The sequence below is a fragment of the Acomys russatus genome, chromosome 3 (assembly GCF_903995435.1).
Source record: "Acomys russatus chromosome 3, mAcoRus1.1, whole genome shotgun sequence".
NCBI lineage: Eukaryota > Metazoa > Chordata > Mammalia > Rodentia > Muridae > Acomys > Acomys russatus.
This window is the reverse complement of record NC_067139.1, coordinates 56263847-56282500: the sequence shown is the minus strand read 5'-3', so window position 1 is coordinate 56282500 and position 18654 is coordinate 56263847. Positions and strand designations below refer to the sequence as shown.

General features: G+C 44.4%; 1 protein-coding gene and 1 pseudogene across 4 annotated transcripts in view; both read right to left on the bottom strand.

Moving 5' to 3' along the window:
- Positions 1-18654, bottom strand: part of Erc2 (ELKS/RAB6-interacting/CAST family member 2) — a 925224-nt gene that overhangs the window by 812182 nt on the left and 94388 nt on the right. The window lies entirely within an intron of this gene.
- LOC127186889 (aconitate hydratase, mitochondrial-like) lies at positions 11120-13573 on the bottom strand (annotated as a pseudogene).

The following is an 18654-nucleotide window of genomic DNA, read 5'->3' as shown; positions in this document are numbered from 1 at the left end:
GTCAAAACTTTCACAAGAAACGAAAGAAGTAGGCTCTTCTTCCTTGCTTAATATGTGTGTCTTGGAAACAGGCTTTCACTGCAGCCCAAGCTGGCCTTAAACTCTAGGTCCCCGAGACCCTCCTGCCTCAGCTTCCGGAGCCTAGGATCCTCCCACGATTGAAGCTACCATCCAAATAACAGAGAGAAGTCGGGGAAAGAGTCGAATGGTATGAAATAGTACTAGATTTAAACTCTCGGAAACTCTGACGTTCAACTTTTTAAAAATGGACTGAAGAGAAACAACCCTCTAAGGCAGAGCTTTTAAAGTACATTCTCAAGTAAAGTGGCGGCACTGCATTAGTTCCTAAAGCAATATTTACAGAACAGATTGTCCCAGGGTTAGAACTGACATAAATAGAGTAGGCCTGGCATACACACCAAAATGGTTGACAGTGAAATTAGGGCCTGGTGTGGTAGCAAATTACCCTTTGCTCATCTCACCAACACCTAAGGTTCAGAACAGGAGAGGCATCATTTGAAGGAGTAGACTGTTGGGCACACACCCACTTGCTTTACCCAATCAATCCCCCTTATGCAATTACCAGTCTGCTGGTACAAGATATATTGGCCCTATAATTACCAAATATGAACTTTAAAAAAAGAAAGAAAGAAAGAAAAAGAACTGGGCCTTTTACAGCTTAACTGCATCTCCCAGCCACACTTTGCCAGCATCAGAACACACATGTTGAATGTCCAACAGCCCAATTGACAGATCTGCCTGCTGTGGGACACAGTCATGTGCGCCATGGCTGAGCTCCTTTCCCAGCATGTTCTGAAAGTGCCAATTCTTAAAAAGCCAGGAAATACAGGAAAGGCAGAAACAGGTTGCACACTCAGATAAATAAAGAACCAACGGGAACAGCCCAAAGCTGCAAACTCACAACGATTCCCGTGGTTTTAGAGGAACAGCTGATGGTTCCGGTGGGTGTGGGCGTGCAGGACCGCTGCAGTGCCTTCCCGCTGTGGCTTACCAGCCTTCTCAGCAGCCCTGTGAGGTGGGTATTAATCAGCCCTACAGGTAAGGCCACAAAAGTTTACAAAATCCTAGCCCAAAGAAAGGGGGCACAACCACAGCTGTACCCCAGGACAACTTAACTCCAAGCCTGCCCTGGGAAGGAGGGAAAGAAGCAGAAAGAAAAGAGAAAGAATGATGTATCAAGACACAGGCTATGGGACACTCTGCTCTAGGAAAGCAATGACAAGCACAAAGTCTAGGTGAAGGGTCCAGGCTTTCTGTGTAATTCAGATGAGAGCCTATAGCCATTGCCATCCCCACGTCAGGAATTGAATTGTGTGATCCCCGACCACTCGTAGGCTGAAGCTCTGCCTCTCAGTGTGCTGGTATATCCAGATAGTGTCCTTGGAATGTCCTTGGAATTAATGAGGGTTGCAGGGATGACAGACAAGATTAATGTCCTTAGAGAAGAGGCACTAAAAGGCCAATTTGCCCCCTTTCACTTTCCCTTTAACGTTGTACACCTTGAGGAAGCAGCCACCTAAGCCCTAGAAAGACGTCAGAATTCACTTTCTATTGCTGTGACACAGGCTGTGACCAGAACCCACCTGGGGAGGGAAGGATTAATCTGGTTTCTGCATCATGATCACAGTTCACAGCTGAAGGAAGCCGAGGCAGGAACTCAAGCCAGGAACCTGGAGTCAGGAAGTCAAACAGAGACAGGGAGGAATGCATCTTACTGGCTTCCTCCTCCTGGCTTGCTCAGCTTGCTTTCTTATACGACCCAGGACCACCTGCTCAGGACAGGCACTGCCCAGAGGAATGATCCTAGTTTGTGTCAAGCTGACGAAAAAACGAACCAGGATGGAAGACCACCAGCACTCTGGCCTCAGACTCCAGAGCTATCATAAACTGATGTCCTCTACTTAAACCAGAAGTCCACACATGGTATTTTGTCAGACCAGCACGTCCTATTCAAGGTGTGGAGAAACATCAGTTCTTTGAAGCATTCATTCAAAACTAATTGAAAAAACAAAACAAAACAAAACAAAACCAACCTTTCTTGGTGGAAGATAAAATCAGGGGTTATTTTGACAGACCAAACCAGAACAAGCACTCTAGAGGAGGAAAAAGAAAGAAAGCAGAAGAACTAGAGCGATGTAAACCAACTGTACTGTCCCTTCTGTTTCCTCCACTCTCTGAGACAGCAAAGCTTACAGTAAGGTCAGCACAGAGCAGGCTAAGGGCACTTGCTGATCTTGCAGAGGGTCTGGTTCCGCTCCCAGCAGCCACGAGGTTCACAACCATCCCTGACTTTAGTTGCATGGAGCCAATGCCCTCTTCTGACTTCTAAGATCATGGGGCACCAGGCATGTACAGAGTGCATATAAAGGAAATACAGCTAGCACCCACGTAGTGGTTCACAAGCAACTGTCATTCCAGTTCCGGGACATTCAGCGCCCTCTTCTAGTGTCTTCGGGCACTCATGTAGTACACAGATATACATGCAGGCAAAATACCCAGACACATTAAATAAATAAATGTAAATATTTTAAATACATCTTTACTATCTCATTGTTTGAGTGCTTAAGAGTCCAGGTTGAGTGAGTGGCCTGCACTACCACCTGAGGCCACGTTGGTGTCTGTGTCTGAGCTGCCACCAAGGGCCATGTTTGGGTCCATGGTCCTCCTTGAGCCAAGGCTTGTGATGATTTCTGTGGACTGTGTTACCACTGATGATAAGGATGCTGACATGTAGCTCTCCAAAACTGATATTTTCTAGTGGGGATGCGGGTAGAAAGGGAGTCAGATTTCTTTATGGGACTGGCCACTGGGAGTTTAGCCATGTTCCAGTGAGTATGTGGGCAGTGCCATTTGTGGGACTGGCCACTGGGAGTTTAGCCATGTTCCAGTGAGTATGTGGGCAGTGCCATTTGTGGGACTGGCCACTGGGAGTTTAGCCATGTTCCAGTGAGTATGTGGGCAGTGCCATTTGTGGGACTGGCCACTGGGAATTTAGCCATGTTCCAGTGAGTATGTGGGCAGTGCCATTTGTGGGACTGGCCACTGGGAGTTTAGCCATGTTCCAGTGAGTATGTGGGCAGTGCCATTTGTGGGACTGGCCACTGGGAGTTTAGCCATGTTCCAGTGAGTATGTGGGCAGTGCCATTTGTGGGACTGGCCACTGGGAGTTTAGCCATGTTCCAGTGAGTATGTGGGCAGTGCCATTTGTGGGACTGGCCACTGGGAGTTTAGCCATGTTCCAGTGAGTATGTGGGCAGCGCCATTTGGACTTGTTTTTCTTCTTCCTTCTCTACCACCACCTCCTCCCATCCTTGTTTGTTTGTTTGTTTGTCACATCTGGGGATGGTATGCAACTAGCATTTAGTGGGTAGAGGCCAAAGATATGGCTGTTCCTCTCTCAATGCTCAGAACAGCGCCCCCACAGCACAAAAGGGCCATAGTGTTGAGCTAGAGTGTTGCAAAGCACTGCCCATTCTCCCTGTGTTTCATCCAAATCTGTCCTTGCCCTCCAAGATCATCAACCAGAGGCAGCTCACGGTGTCCTTGTCATTTCCTCAACAAGCAACTACACTTCAAGCATTGGGAATATCTGGGAGATACTCTGTGTATTCAAAAGCATGACAAACACATGGTAGGTAGGCTTTCCTTCTGCAGGAGCTATATATCCAAGCTGGGCACAGTGGGTCCCACCCATAACTCCAGAACTTGAGAGCCTGAGCCAGGAGTTCAAGACCAGGCTGAGCTATAGTGGAAAGATCCAAACTGCCTACCCATCAAAAAAGAGCTATTTGTTCAACAATGGTGTATCCTCTCTCCAAAGTAAGAGCTTCTACCACAGTCCTACCCATCAGTTCTTGGTGCTTGAACCTTTGCATTATGAAATAAATCTCTGGTTTAGAAGATTTATGTAATGAAACAACGAGCAAAAAAAAGGGGGGGGGCGGGTACAAATAAACAGAGGCGCAACATCAAATGCCAAGGACTGGAAAGTGTTTATTGTCTTATGTTAACCATTCACCTTGAAATCTACAAAAGCCAAGGGCACGCAAATGGGCCACAACCAAAACTGAGTCTTCATTGTGAGGAACAAGAACACTGTTCTAAAGCTAGTCAGAAGCATCTGCTGAACAAATAAGCCCTTGACCGTTTATTAGCACAGGTGGGAGTTGCAAGTATACTAAAGTGAGAACACATTATAATTCTAGGAGGAAGATGGACCTGTCATTTCATTTTTCCATGTACAACATTCTCTAAATGATGTGTCAAATGATCCACCATTCCAACGAATTCTATACCGACTAAGGAAATGTCAAGTTGTGTATCTCAACTCCTTCATCACCCAATCTCAGGGTACAGTCTGGCTCCTATTTCCCTCGCATATCAACAAAAACAAATCCATTGAATCCTAAAATAACTTAAAACCTTTGAGCTCCACCCACACTTCTGAGGAGATGCCAAATTGTTCTGTCTGCTGCAGCACTGCACTTCCTACAGGGAGCTGATGGATCAGACTGGACAGGACCACATGGTCTCAATATTCCCCAGGAGCACCTTGATTGCTCCCAATTAGTAAGGCTATCCACAGAAGCCCAGTGAATCAAGCATCTGCACAGTCCAACCAAGGCCATTAGCTCCTGCTGGTTCCTGCCCCTCAAATAGCCAAATCAAAACTGGTTGCAAAGTACAATAGCTGGCCTGACTGATCAGCCATAGATTCCTTCTAATGAGAGCATGAGAGAATCAAAGCAGCAGGGCAGCCCCACATCACCAACAGTCATATTCAGAATGCACTGGAAGATGTTTCTGAAACTCTAGGTCTAATGTCTCAAATATAATTTTCTAGGCTAACATGAACACATCCCAGACAGCAATGCAGGTACGTAACTGGACATAACATAACAGCCTGCACTGAAGTTCATCTGAGCACTAGCCTGGTTCCTGAGTGAGCTGATATGAGTACCCTGAATCCTTGGCTAGACTTAGTTTAAAGTTTGAGTTGACGTGTGAGTGGTTAGCCCCTGCCTACATCCTTCATCTATTCACTCACACCTGACTCTTGAGCCCAGACCTCAGTGTCTTACAGAGATAACACCAAGCTCCACTTTCTCCTTGGTGTCACATTAGGATGGCTGTTCACTGAACTTTTATATAATTGATCTGATTTAGGTTTGTTTGCATTCTTTTGTAATGTTAGGAATTGAATGTAAGGCTCACACATTGCAAGTGCTACATTCCAGCCCTCTTTTCACTTTTTACATTTTGAGGCAAGCTCTCATTGAATTTCCAGGATATCCTAAACTCACTTTGTAGCCTAGATGAGGTTCATGATTCTCCTGCCTCGGCCTTCCAAATAATTGGGGTTACAGGTTTGTACCCCCAGGTCTGGCTTGACTTAATTTTCTATGCTCTACAAATATTATTACTTTTACTTTAAGAAAGAGAAAACTGAACCTCAAAATGAAAAGTAACTTGCTCAATAACACAGATAATAAAAAGTAGAGCTCAAAGCCATAGTGCTATTAGAATTTTGGCACAATTTAAATAAGAAGTCAACAAACTCTTCTATAAATAGTCAAAAAACAAATGTATTTTTTCCAGGCCTTCCATCCTTTGTTGCAACCTCTCAACTCTATCTGGCATAACTCGGCATTTTAAAGCTTAGCATCCATGTTTTTGTATGGAAAGCAGAGGGCTCTAAAGACCTGGAAGTACTCTTCCAATGAGTGTACATAAGCTTTTGAACCACTCAGAGTAGCAGCATCCTTTGGGGGTCTATTAGAAGCTAAAGTCTGCCTTCTAGACACCCCAATCCTTCATTCAGTCTTCAAAATTAACATCCAAAATGGTGTTCTGGACTCCTCATACTGATGTGTGTCCAGAGGACATAGTGAGAGGGCCACAACAGCCTCTGGTTTAGCAAGGCAGGTCTCACAGGTGACCTGCATATAAACGCAGCAGTCAGCCACTACTATACACCGGCAAAACAACTACTTCCGCCACGTAAAGACCAAGGTCGCTTGTGAAGGAAGGTCTCACTTAATCCTCCAAAGTTAAACTCTGCAGAGACATCAGATTCTGTGGAATGAATGACCACTATGCTATAAGGTAATGTTTTAAAATCAAAATAAATAGTGCAAGCACCAAGGAAATCACTTCCCAGAGCCCTATCCATTTACAACCCCTGCTGTAAGTATACCTGATTGTATTTAGAGATACCAACCTGTCTAATAGAACTCCACCATTTTCATGTTTCCTCTTCCCTAAGATTTCTGCCCCAATATTTTAAATAAATGGATAAAGGTAAGCTCTGCCACAGACTACACAGAAGAGAGGGCAGTAGATCCTGACAGCAAAAGCACAGACACTGGTCTCCCTCTGAGTTGGCATCCTGTGCATGAGGCTTGGTGCTAGGCATTTAGTGTGATGGAGTAAACTTGAACCTCACTAATCCTCAAGTCCCTCTTAGAACAAAACTGACTGTGGCGCAGGTTCCTGGTTAAAGGAAATGAGATTCTAAAGTTATATACATCGTTCTCCTCTTGTCTCTGCCATAGTTTAATGCTAGGCAAAACATAATGGAATAGGTGAGACCCAGTCTCTTGTTTTACTTTGTGTGAAGGTTCTTTAAACTAGTATTTTAATACCATAAGGTAAGAGAGGCACTGTCACACAACTAACCCGGAATTATCTACAGTGTTGCTTTCTTGGCATGGGGTATTTAATAGAGCAAAAGCATTATTTTAACCCAGCTTCCATATTCAGTGTAGTTAGCATACTATAACCAAGACCAAGCTGGCCATGGGTAGCTTGGTTTTCAAAGGGCAACTGCATCCAAAAAGGTGTAGGACACACTTCATCCTGGTAGCCTAGATGACAAGGCTTCAAGCCAGACTCTGCTTCTCCTGTCAACGTTCCCACTGAGTAAGCAGATAAGGGCAAGCCCCTCTAATTCTTGACTTCCTTGACTAAGACAGAGGATTGGTATTTGCTCCCTGAGTTTATCATGACAGTGAAATGAAATAACACTCTGTATGACTCCTCACAGAGACTCAGTACCTGAAACTGTTGTGAGAACTGCTGTTCTTAGTGTTGATCTGTTACCCTTAAGCTGATGTTGAAGAGCATTTGGTTCTGAACGAAGAGCCAAACAGGAAAGATGAACAATAAAATCACTAGAAGCATCGAATGGTTTAAAGTGGCATTTTGACAAGTGGCTAGCTTATTTGCAGAAATTTACTTCAACACGGGTGCATGAATTTTCAAAAGTGTGCACATGTGCAAAATCTGGTTTGTTTGCTAAAAACTCCACCATATCATCACCATGGCTGGTTCGTGGAGACAGACTGGGGAGTCTATCATAGAACAACTGTCGAGCTAAAATTAGAGCTCTGCTGCCCAGTGAAGGCAGTTTCTCAATTTCCTTTCCCCTTTTCCTACTTTTTGTCACCCTCCTACATCAAGCCTTCCTACCCATGCCAAGAATATACAGTTCAGAAAAGAGATCGGGGCAGGAAAAAGCAAAATTAAGAAAAATACTTAGGAGACTAGGATTTCAGAGAAAATAACCAAGCATCTGGAACTACTTGACCATACACTGTCCACTGCTGCTTTGTGTAATAAATTCTATTAGCTGTTCAATGCAGCTTAATATCTGTAACCAATGGGCAAAGCATATATCCTTACTTCCACTTCAGAATTCAGGAAAAAAAAAATGACTTATTTAAGCCCAAACAGCTGGTAAGTAGTAGGTCTGGATTAGAACCCTACCCTCATGGTAACAAAAGTCTTTTTAATAATCCCTGCCATGTCTCCAAGCTCTGTGACAGATGTGAGGTCTTGTATATAAAGACCAGGGAAGGTTCATCTCATAAAGAGCATAGAGTTTAATGGAAAAGGAAGACAGAAGCTGTAATGATAAAATGAGAAGTTGTATTCTCCAAGGCTGAAATCAAGATGGTATGAAAGTACCACGGAGGAAAGTGGAGGAGAAAGCAGGTCACTTAAAAGTCAATGTAGGAGTTGAGTACTAAAGGATGAAATGGGCAGTGTCAGCACAAGGATAGGAAAGCTTCTCCAGAGCTGAGGTAGGAAGGTGGGCTGTATACGGCTGAGTCAGGAGAGAGAGAGAGCAGAGCTACCGAGAACAAGGGCCTGACCCAGAAGTCGCATCAAGCGTGCTATGGAACATGCAGGTCATTCTGTAGGCAAACTACCAGCTGAAAGAGACTGAAGAGAAGGCATCAGAACAGTCTGGAAAAGAAAGATAAGTAAAAGGGTACACCAGATGATCTTAAAAGCACCACCAGGTGGGGTGGAGAAGCCCAGGCAGACAAAGACACCAACTCTAGCCGGAAGCATGTGAAAGAAAAGATGACACCTGTTTGAAAGAGGTCCAACAAGACAAAAACACTCACATGCAAAACAGCAGCTTAGAATCGTCCACATTTAGGACACCAAACTGAAAACAGGTACACTATCTCAACCAGTAAGAAAAAGAAGAGAAAGCTTCAACTATGAGAGTCAAAGCAAGGTCTTCAAGAGAGACCAACTGAATCCAAACATAGGTGGTCAAGGCTCAACATACTGCTTCAAGAACTCAGCTAACAGAAATATGAAAATGAAAGTAACAAAGAAATAAAACCAAACACAATAAAGCTACTTGGCAGATGAGGACATCAGACCATGGGCTGGCTACAGGGAAGTATAGAGACGTAAAAGGTGGAACTAGCTAGAGGGCAGGCTGCCAAACCTGACAGCCAGGTGGGAGGAGATAACCCACTCCCACAAGTTGTTGTCTAACCTGCACATGGGCATGGTGGGACATACACACACCTGTAAATGTAAACAAAAGGAACTTTAAAATAAAGTAGGGCTTCCAAAATGGCTGACTAGGCAAAGGCATTTGCCACCCATTCTGGGACTCCCAGGGCAGAAATTGAAAACCAACTCCTAATGTATTCACACACATACAGATACACAACACAAACACACTAATTGTACTATTATTTTTTTATGGTTAGGAGAGAGAGAGAGAGAGAGAGAGAGAGAGAGAGAGAGAGAGAGAGATCACTAAGATAGTGGCAACCCAGCCAGCCTTTGTAGTAGATAGAGACAGTGTCTATCTCTATAAAAATGGAGGTCATGCTCACAGGGGGGATTTTGTGAACTTTTCATAAAAAGAAGTATCACAAATAACATATGAGGGGCACAGAACCCAAAGTACCACCCAGGGAAAGATTAGGCCTGCAATAAGAACACAATGTTCTTGTTATCCTCAGAATTACTCCCATCATGAGCTGCAAGTCATGACTCAGACCCAGCAATCAGAGGTTCTCCCCATAACTCTATGGCTGTTACACACGCCACCTGTGTGAGAAGGAAGACATCTTCCCACTAGCCCAGGAAGAGCGTTGAAGCCCAGAAAGTCTATCTAAAGGGCTCAGGAATATTCCCCAGAAGTCAAGATCCACACTGAACACTGTATCGTCTACTGGATAGGAAAGAGGAAATGTGGAAATAAAAAAGAAAATTAGAAGGAGGGAAGAAAGAGAAATAAACAATGGTGTGAGAGGTAGAAAGGGGGAAAGAAGTAAAGAAGGGAGGGAGGGAGGGAGGGAGGGAGGGGGGAGGGGGAAGGGGAGGGGAAAAAGTTTACTACTCTTGCGGCCTACACAATAAAATCTAAATGCTTTAGCGTGGCCTACAAAAGTTGGCCCGCCTCTGCCTACCCAGGAACAGCCTTATAACATGCTATTAAATAACTACATAGGCCAGAAAGGAGTGTGTACATCTCAGGCTAAGCAAATAGACTGGAGAAAGAAGAACAAGTGCTGTATGATTTTACTCTTACAAAACACCTGGAACGTTCAAATCATAGTTTAAAAAAAAAAAAGTAGATTTGCAGTTACTTGGGGCTAAAGGGGAGAAAAGAATAGGGAGTTATTACTAAAAGGCTATAAACTTCCATGGGGGTAATTAAAAACTAGAAAGATGGTGGCAAGTCTTAGTTATAATTATATCATAATTATATGAGTAACAGTATTAAATAGCACAGCCAAGATTTTAACATAACAAATTTATAAAAATGAATAGAATACACAAAAACTCATTAAGCTGTGCATTTCAAATAGCTGAGCTGTATTACATGCAAATTATATCTCAGTAAAAGGGTTTAAAATACATGCAACATGTACATAAAATACCAGTGAAGAAAGAAAGACAGGGAATGCAGGTACCTACCTGCTAAGGGAGATGAGCTGTGTGTGGTTAAGACATGCATCTGTTTTCTTTTCTAAGCTTTTCCAATGGTCCCCAAATTTTCATAAAGAGCTTTATGGTGTTATCTTTGCAGCCAAAATTAGTATAGGGAAGTGGGCATGCTAGCTGTAGCCGTCCTCACTGGGTGAGCCCCGGCCACTGCAGTCTGGGTGCTTATACAGCTGAGCTTTAATGACCTAAATGAGACTAATGATGCAGCCAGGGCCTCTAGAGGAAGACTGCTGGGATTCCTGCGCTCACAAACGGCCTCTTAGGGCCTATTCCCTCATCTGCGCAGTGGGAACAGTAATGGTCCCTATTACACAAAGTTACTAAGATAGTAAGGGAGATAATATCTGATATCCAGTTTGACCTAAATGGTTAGTCAAGTACCAGCTGCTGTTATTTTCACTGCTGATGTTGGAATTCTACTCATAGGAGAGTTTTCCCCCTACATATAATCCTCTATTAAAGCAGGATTGGCAAATCTGACATATTGTCCATTTGTGTGTGTGTATGGACCCCCAGCTAAAAATGCTTTTAATATTTTCTTTTCTTTAGAGGGGGTTCTGCCCTCAAAAATGAACACAGTTGCATGGGCTGCTCAAGAGTGAGCCAAACTGAAAAGAAAGGGAAGAGCCGGGACACAATCTTAAGTGTCATCCATGGTGGATCAGTCAGTGGGCTGAGGATGGGAGGAGCAGGAAGCAAGTCTGGTCACCATCTTAGGGCAGGAGGCCAGGCTGGACAGACCAGATCTGGCCCTGGTGATGCACATGGACCTGCACTTTTGACATCCAATGGGTCCAGAGAGAAACAGGACGGTCAGCCTGGACCTCCCTTAGAGCTGCAGCTCCTTCACCCCGAGAAGGGCACTGCCCACGCAGAACCACTCGGTCTGAGTCAAAGTCCGACGGGGAAGACCATCTGCATCCGGAACCTCCAGCCTGAACTTCTTGCCATCTTGGCCGGTCAGGGAGTTGATTTATGGATTGAATTTAAGGGTTCCTGTAATGGCCAGGGCTGTGACAGTCTTTGGGAGCCATGTGACAAAGGCATGGGTCTCCGGATTCATGTCATTGAAGCCTGTAAAGTTCCTGCTGTAGGAGGTGATGACTGCTTTCTTCTTCCCCTTCTTAATGTCTTTGCTGTCCCACTGGCCAATGTAAGAGCCACAGGTATTGGCCAGAACAATGCCTCCCACATCTCTCACCATCCTACTCTGTGGTGGAATGGATCTGCTCAGAGCCTAGCTTGATGGTGAGCTGGGGCTTGCACTTCAGTCTGTGGGCCAGTGCCTGCTGGCCACAGCTGCCAGCCATCCCATGTCCTCAGAGCTTGAACTGGTGCAGGTGGTACAAACCCACTCTGATGCTCAGAGGCCAGCCCTTTCTTCCCCACCGCAGTGCCCACTTCTGCCACTGTGTAAGCCAAGTCAGGGGTAAAGGTCCCATTGATAGGCAGCTTTAGCTCACCAAGGTTAATTTGAATAACTTGATTATACTGGCGGCCAGGGTCAGGTACTAAGTGATCTTGAATTCTTCAGCTTGATTGGCAGTGTCTGCTTGGCCTGTCTTTCTCAGACACCTCTTCTTCCTGTGGTTGTATGGGAACACTGACATGATAGCCCCAATTTCTGAACCCTTATTGCAGATTGTTGCCATACCAGTACAGGAGATGAAGTTGACACCAAGTCCCTTGGTATTTCACAATAGCACCTGTGCCACCTGTCACGGCGCCTGCCACTTTCAGGATCATGTGTTTGGATGAGGTTCAACCAGAAAGGGAGCACATCAGCTTCACATCAATCACCTTGGGACACTTCACCTCCCAAAGGATCCCAGCGATGACATCCACAGCATCAGCACCCTGTACCTCAATGCAGATGCCACCTAGGCCACCAGCACTGGGGTATGAGAGTCAGTGCCAATCAGAAGAACACTAGGGTATGCATCGTTTCCAGAATGATCGAGTGAATGATTCCAGAAGCCCACGACATACTTAGCACCTGCAGTGACCAGGAATTATACACTGCCTGGTTTATGTCTTTGGGCCAGCATAGGTCTCTCTCACACCCCAAGCTGGACCTCAGTCAGAGAGTCACAGTGGATGTTTGATGGCACAGCCACCTTGGGCAGCCCACTGCTAATGAACTGTAGCATAGAAATCTGGGCTGTTGCATCCTACATGGCCACCACCTGGTCAGGGCGCAGATCCAAGGATGTCTTTCTCCACTCCATCTCCTGGATGGCTGGGTCATCCAAGTGTCCTTCTCTGGATGGACCACAAACTGAGAGCCAGAGGCTGGCTCAACCCTTTGCAGACAGTGTTAATGTTCTTCTCTAGCAGATCATAGCAGATGTACAATTTGAGCTCAAAGAGGTGGCTCATTGGCACAGGACAGAGGCCACATGGTACTGGCACATACCCTAGGCCTTCCGCAGCTGGAGCCACCAGTAGGCTACAAGGTGCCATTTTGTGCACTGACAAAGATGAGTAGCATCCCTTTCAATATTTTTGATGAAAGAAAATAATAATATTTCATGACATGAAAGCTGTTGAACTCAAATCCCAGGGATAATAATAAACTTTTATTGGAACACAACTACTCCTAATCACTTACATATGCCTATGTCGATGTTTATGCAATTGTAAACTAGCCTATCTCATCTGTAAAGCCAGAAACATTAACAATCTAGTTGTTTACCAAAAAAATGGTAGCTGAGCCTTTGCTAGGGGATAACATCTAAAATCATAACACAGCACTTGTTACTTAGGGTTAATCCATGGCCTGTGAAAACCCCAAGGACCTAGGCTTTCACTGATATTTATTGAAAGACTAAAACCAACATCTCTAGCCCACTATCTCCACAGCAACCAGCCTGGGGAGACAGGCCACAGCCTCTGCAGTAACTGCCCAGCCCAGGAAAATCAGGATTTGGTCAGTGGCCGCCCACTTCCTTATTATTGCTTCTGCTTCCAAATAAATATTCTACTCCCCCCCCAAACCAACCCTATAAGACACCTCATTTCTAGTGATCTCACCTCCTCCTTCTTCATGACAGTGGCCTCCAATCAAACGTGGACCCGAAACCCTCTTCCACGCACAGCTCCCCGCTGTGCTGCCTGCTCTTGAGTCTCTGCCAACACTAGAGATGGCGGTAGGTTCTCTTGCTACGGCACATCCTGTATAAACACCATCTGCCTGTTTTCCTTTGGGTAGTCTTTGTTTCCTTTCGGTTGACCTGGAAATTTCTTGGTCCCCGGAGATACAGTCTGCACTGTCTGTTGCCATGGACTCAGTATTACACTGCATGTGTTACCCAGAGAGGTCCCTTGTACCTCTCTGTTCACAGAGTGTCAAACTTGCAGTAATGTGGTAAAATAATGTGTGGGTGAAATCTACTCTTATACTTGAGTTCCTGACTGGGTATTCTTCATTTCCTAGGATTGAGCTTTGCTATTAGTCCCCATTTGTTTGGAAAAATCATCCCATTCCCTCCCGTACTTCTGCTTGCTTTTGTCCTGCATTGTGTTGTCTCAAGGTGTTGTTTCCCATAAAGAGAACCACAGCCCCTATGTTTGTTGAAAGTGTTATTTAAGCCAGAATCACAGACTGGGAATACCAAATTATCACTCACAGGGGGGAACTTTATGTGGGTCATTAAAAAAATAAATTAAAAATAAAAACATTTTCTTCCTTCCATCTTCCATCCTAAAATACTGGCGTTAATTCAGAGAGGGTAATTGCCCCTGGGTTTGCTGCAGGAGAGCCAGAGACTGTCAGATCACCATTTTTTCAGGCAACCAGCCAAAGGTTTGGAGGTGTGAGACACAGGACGCCACTCTAAACCAACTGTCACCATCACACACAGGTTACTTACATCTACCTCTTCTCCTTCTCTAGAAGAAAGAAGAAGAGAAATCCTGCTTCCTAATCATTCTTTCGTAATCCTAATCCATATGCCTATCCCCATAATTTCACCAAAGCCATCTTCAATAGACACTCTAGGAAACATCTGGTCTTCAGAAAAGACATTTATTTGCAACACATTTGGTGGGGCCAAGGGGAGGAATACAATTTCTCAGACCCAATTTTATTCACGTAGAGAGGTCTCCAAACAAAATTCTGGCTTAAAATTCATTTTCTAAAATAATTTTGGCCCAATCTAATCAACAATTTCAGAATCTTAACACAACTAATTTCTCTAGGAAACCCTCCTCTTCCATTTTGTTGTTGTTGTTGTTGCTTTTTTTTTTTTCCCCCCTTTTTGAGACAAGGTTTTTTTGTGTAGCCTTGGCTGTCTTGGACTTCCTTTGTAGACCCTGCTGGCCTCGAACTCACAGTGATCCATCTGCCTATGCTTCCCGAGTGCTGGGATTGTCCTCTTCCATTTCTTTCCTGCTGTTGCGTCCCTGTATTCTGCCCTCTGCCGTCCTTAGCCTCCAATCTCTCCCCTGTGGATGTCTGTCCATCCTCTTTTCCTTGTACAAACCTCCTCACATTCCCATACAAAGATCCATCCCATGTGTTTTAATGTTTCTACTGCAGTGATAAGAGTAACCTGGAGGGAAAAGGGCTCATTTCATTTTTATAGCTTATAATCCTGAGAGAAGTCCAGGCAGGGAACTGACAGCAGCAATGGAAAGGAAGGAATGGGCTGAAGGAAAGGAAGGAACGGACTGAAGGAAAGGAAGGAAATGAAGCAGAGACCACAGGGAAGCAAGCACTGCTTACTGGCCTGGCTGCCTGTGGCTTTCTCAGACCATCAGGAGCATCTGCCCAAGGGTGGCACCACACATAATGGCCTGGGTCCTCCTGCATCAATTATTAATCAGGAAAATGTCCTACGTCCTTGCCCATAGGCCAATCTGGTGGGGGCTTTTTCTCGATTTCTCTTTTCACATGACCCCAGCTTGTGTCAAGTTGACAAAAAGACAAAAAATAAAATAAAAATAAAAACTATCCATGAGCCAGACATACAGAAAACTATAGAATTTAAACATTAGACTTCAGTTGAGTGAACAGTTATATTAAGGATTCCCTAAATGCAGACAAGACTTCCATGTCAAGAAGAATTTAGAGTTATTTTGAATGCACATGACCTGGGTTACCAGACTTTATCAACTTGAACACAAGTTATGGAATGTAAATCTTCAAACAGCTATAAGATGTCTTTCCATAACAAATATGAGGGGTTTTTTAAAAAGGCCTAAACATAATTAAAGCATTCCAAAATCCATACCTAAACATCTCCAATAAATGTAGATCAGACCATAATTAATCATACAAATGAGAAAAAAGTGAAGCCTTAACATTATTTCTAGCATATACTAGAAAACATTTTTATGCTTTTAAAGATATTACACTGCATACGTGTGTGTGTGTGTGTGTGTGTGTGTGTGTGTGTGTGTGTGTGTGTTGTGTGCTCATAAGTAAACACATACATATGTCATAGCATGGGGGCTATGGTAGAAAACTTGGTTATTAATGTTTATAATTAATGCATGGGCTATTGTGGCAATTGATTATTTAACCTGCTTTTATATCAATAAAAGACAGAGAAACCTGTTAGATTTATAATATACCTATACACTGCAGCTGGGTAGAAACTACCCCCCTAAGCTATCTTTACCTGCCAGCCCCACATCCCATGCCAATTGCTCTAATAATTCCTAGCTGGGCTACTTCTCATGCGATATCCCATAAACACCTGTACATGTTCCTCAGCTGGACCACTTTCTTACATCACCAAACCTCAGAGCAGGCACTTCCCAGCCATGTGGGTATTTGTTCATGCTAACCCATGGCAGGTCTACCTCCTCTTCCCCTCTATCGTGCCTAGTGCCTGTCTCTCTCCTTCCCATGATACTCCTTTCCCATGAACCTTAGCACTGCCTACCTCACTTCTGTCCTGCCCAGGCGTGTAGGCAACTTTATTTGACCAATGAGACAGGGGGAGGATGTGGGAGAAGGTACAGAAGATGGAGAAACGTAGCCTGATGGAGCAGATCCAGTCCAGAAAGGATGACTTACTGGCAAGCAGCTTGGGCTGTGTAGCTGAGAGACAGCTATATAGCTTAGAGGGTTGGTATCTGCCCAGCTCTAGATAGAGTTTTAAGCTTTTAAAATAAATCACAGTCTCTCTGTGTCAATTATTGTGGAAGCTAACAGGGTTAAAGGAAACTGTTGCTTTGTTAATTAGTATCTTACAGAGGTTATCAGAGGACCACTTTCAAGAGTCAGTTTTCTCCTTCCATGTGGCTCTCAGGATTGAACACAGGTCATAAGGCTTGACAGCAGGCACCTTTACTCAGTGAGCCATGGAAAACAACTTTTGACAATGTTTAAGTAAAAGGTATTAGGTTAACAGTGCACTCTTTTCATCTCATCCAAAGATATTCCCACAAGCCCCTGGAGCCATGCACTACACTCTCCCAGGTACACACCAGCTATCTTCCTAAGAACAGAAGGCCCACAGGGTCAAGCCTTCATTTCAAATGTTACATTCCAGTGCTGTAGACACACATGGTGAAATACTGTAGGAGACTCCTATAGCATACACCGCTCCCCTCCCATAACTTAAACAGCCTCTAAACTGGCTATGCTAAACACACCCCTGTAACCCCAGCACTTAGAAGGCTGAAGCAGAAGAATTGCTGTGAGTTCTATGAGACTGGGCTACACTGAAGGCCAGTGAGGAGACACTGCATGAATTATTCCTGAGGCAATGTGAACAAACATCTAGTCAGGCCAGAGAGAGCAACAACATGAGTCTGTCTTGGTGAGATGATTAATTCGTTGGGCTTACTTAAAGAAGCATATGGAGAAGCGAGCGTAAGGAGCCACTTAAGACTGTGGGTGACACTCCTATGTGCCCAAGAAGCTTGACTCTATTTACCTCGGACTAACATTCCATGCCATCTAGAAATGATATTCCAAGACACAGAGAGACGTGTTCTACAGAGTGCTGTGTCTGAATGTGAGCTACAAGATGAGAGCCTCCTTGATTAGCTGGGCAAACGATCAGAGCAATTTCCATGGATGATAATCTTACAAACAGAACAGACTTTAAGAAACTTATTGCTGACTCTGGCAGAAGTTACTAATGGCTCCCGCCACCTTCACAGGACTCCAGATGGGTCTCGACCCCTCAGACGGGGTAGATAAGTGCACTGCCCTAAGCTGCCTCGGAAAGCCACACTGGCAGTTCTATTGTCCCCTTCCTACAGGAAAGAATAAACTAAACACTGTCTTACAGAAACACTTTGCTTTCTAAAGTTCACCCTCGTGACCTGTGAAATTTGTTCTCTTGGCCCTGGCTAAGCAACTGATGTTTCTGGTTCTGACATAACTTACAAAGACTATTAATTATTCTCAATTTTTGTCACTAAGATCACTATTTCAGTCATTGTGTTCCATGCAGGGTCTCAAGCGCTTATGCACAGCTAGTCTCCCATTAAATGAGTCTACAGTAACACAATAATAAAAAGGTCAGAAAGGCCTTCTAATACAGTTGACTCTGCAGACAAATGGTTATGAGAGCTGAGAGGTAAAGACATGGATCTCTAGCCTTTCCTAAATGGTAAAAAAAAAAAAAAAGAGGAGCACTCACATGAGCATACAAAAGTCTCAAAGTCCCAGGAGCCATATCTCCGTGAGCCAGCACAGTCTCACTTGGCTGTGCACCTCCAAAGGCTGAGGTACAGTTGTTCGCGTTAATAAATGCCCCCTCCCACACAGCTGCATCTGTGTTCTTAATCACTTATCATTTCACGGCTAAACCAAGGCTCTGCTCAAAACAGGAGCTGACGCACCTGGTATCCAGGGCAGAATGACAAACGGGTCACCAGCATATTAAAAAAAAAAAAAAGCCGTTGATCACAATCCCACCTTCCTGCCAGGCATGTCCAAGCAGGGGAAACTTACTGGCTCACTCCAGACTGACACACAAAAGCATCCTTCTGCACATGTCATGTCTTGAGAACGCTGAGGAACAACCTCTCTCCATGCCCCGGTAAAAAGTTTGTTCCAATTCCAGACATACCTGCCAAGCTCTTCGCATGTCTTTTTCCAGGTAATTCTCACAAAAGCCTGATGATGCAAGTACTATTAACAAAGCCATGGTGTGCATGAGGAAACCAAACCTAAGAAAATCCAAGCCCCTGGGTCTCCTGCACCTTACTTGAGCCTCTGCCATGAGAAGGGATGTCTATGTCCTAAGGGGCTTCAACAAGACGACACAAATGAGAGGAAACTACACACAAGCTCTGAGTGGGTCAGAGAAATGAGCGCAGGAGTCCTGTAGTAGGGATATGATCTACGCTTTCAAATCTAAGAACAGCGTAAAGCACAGGCTACGCCATGGCTCCAAA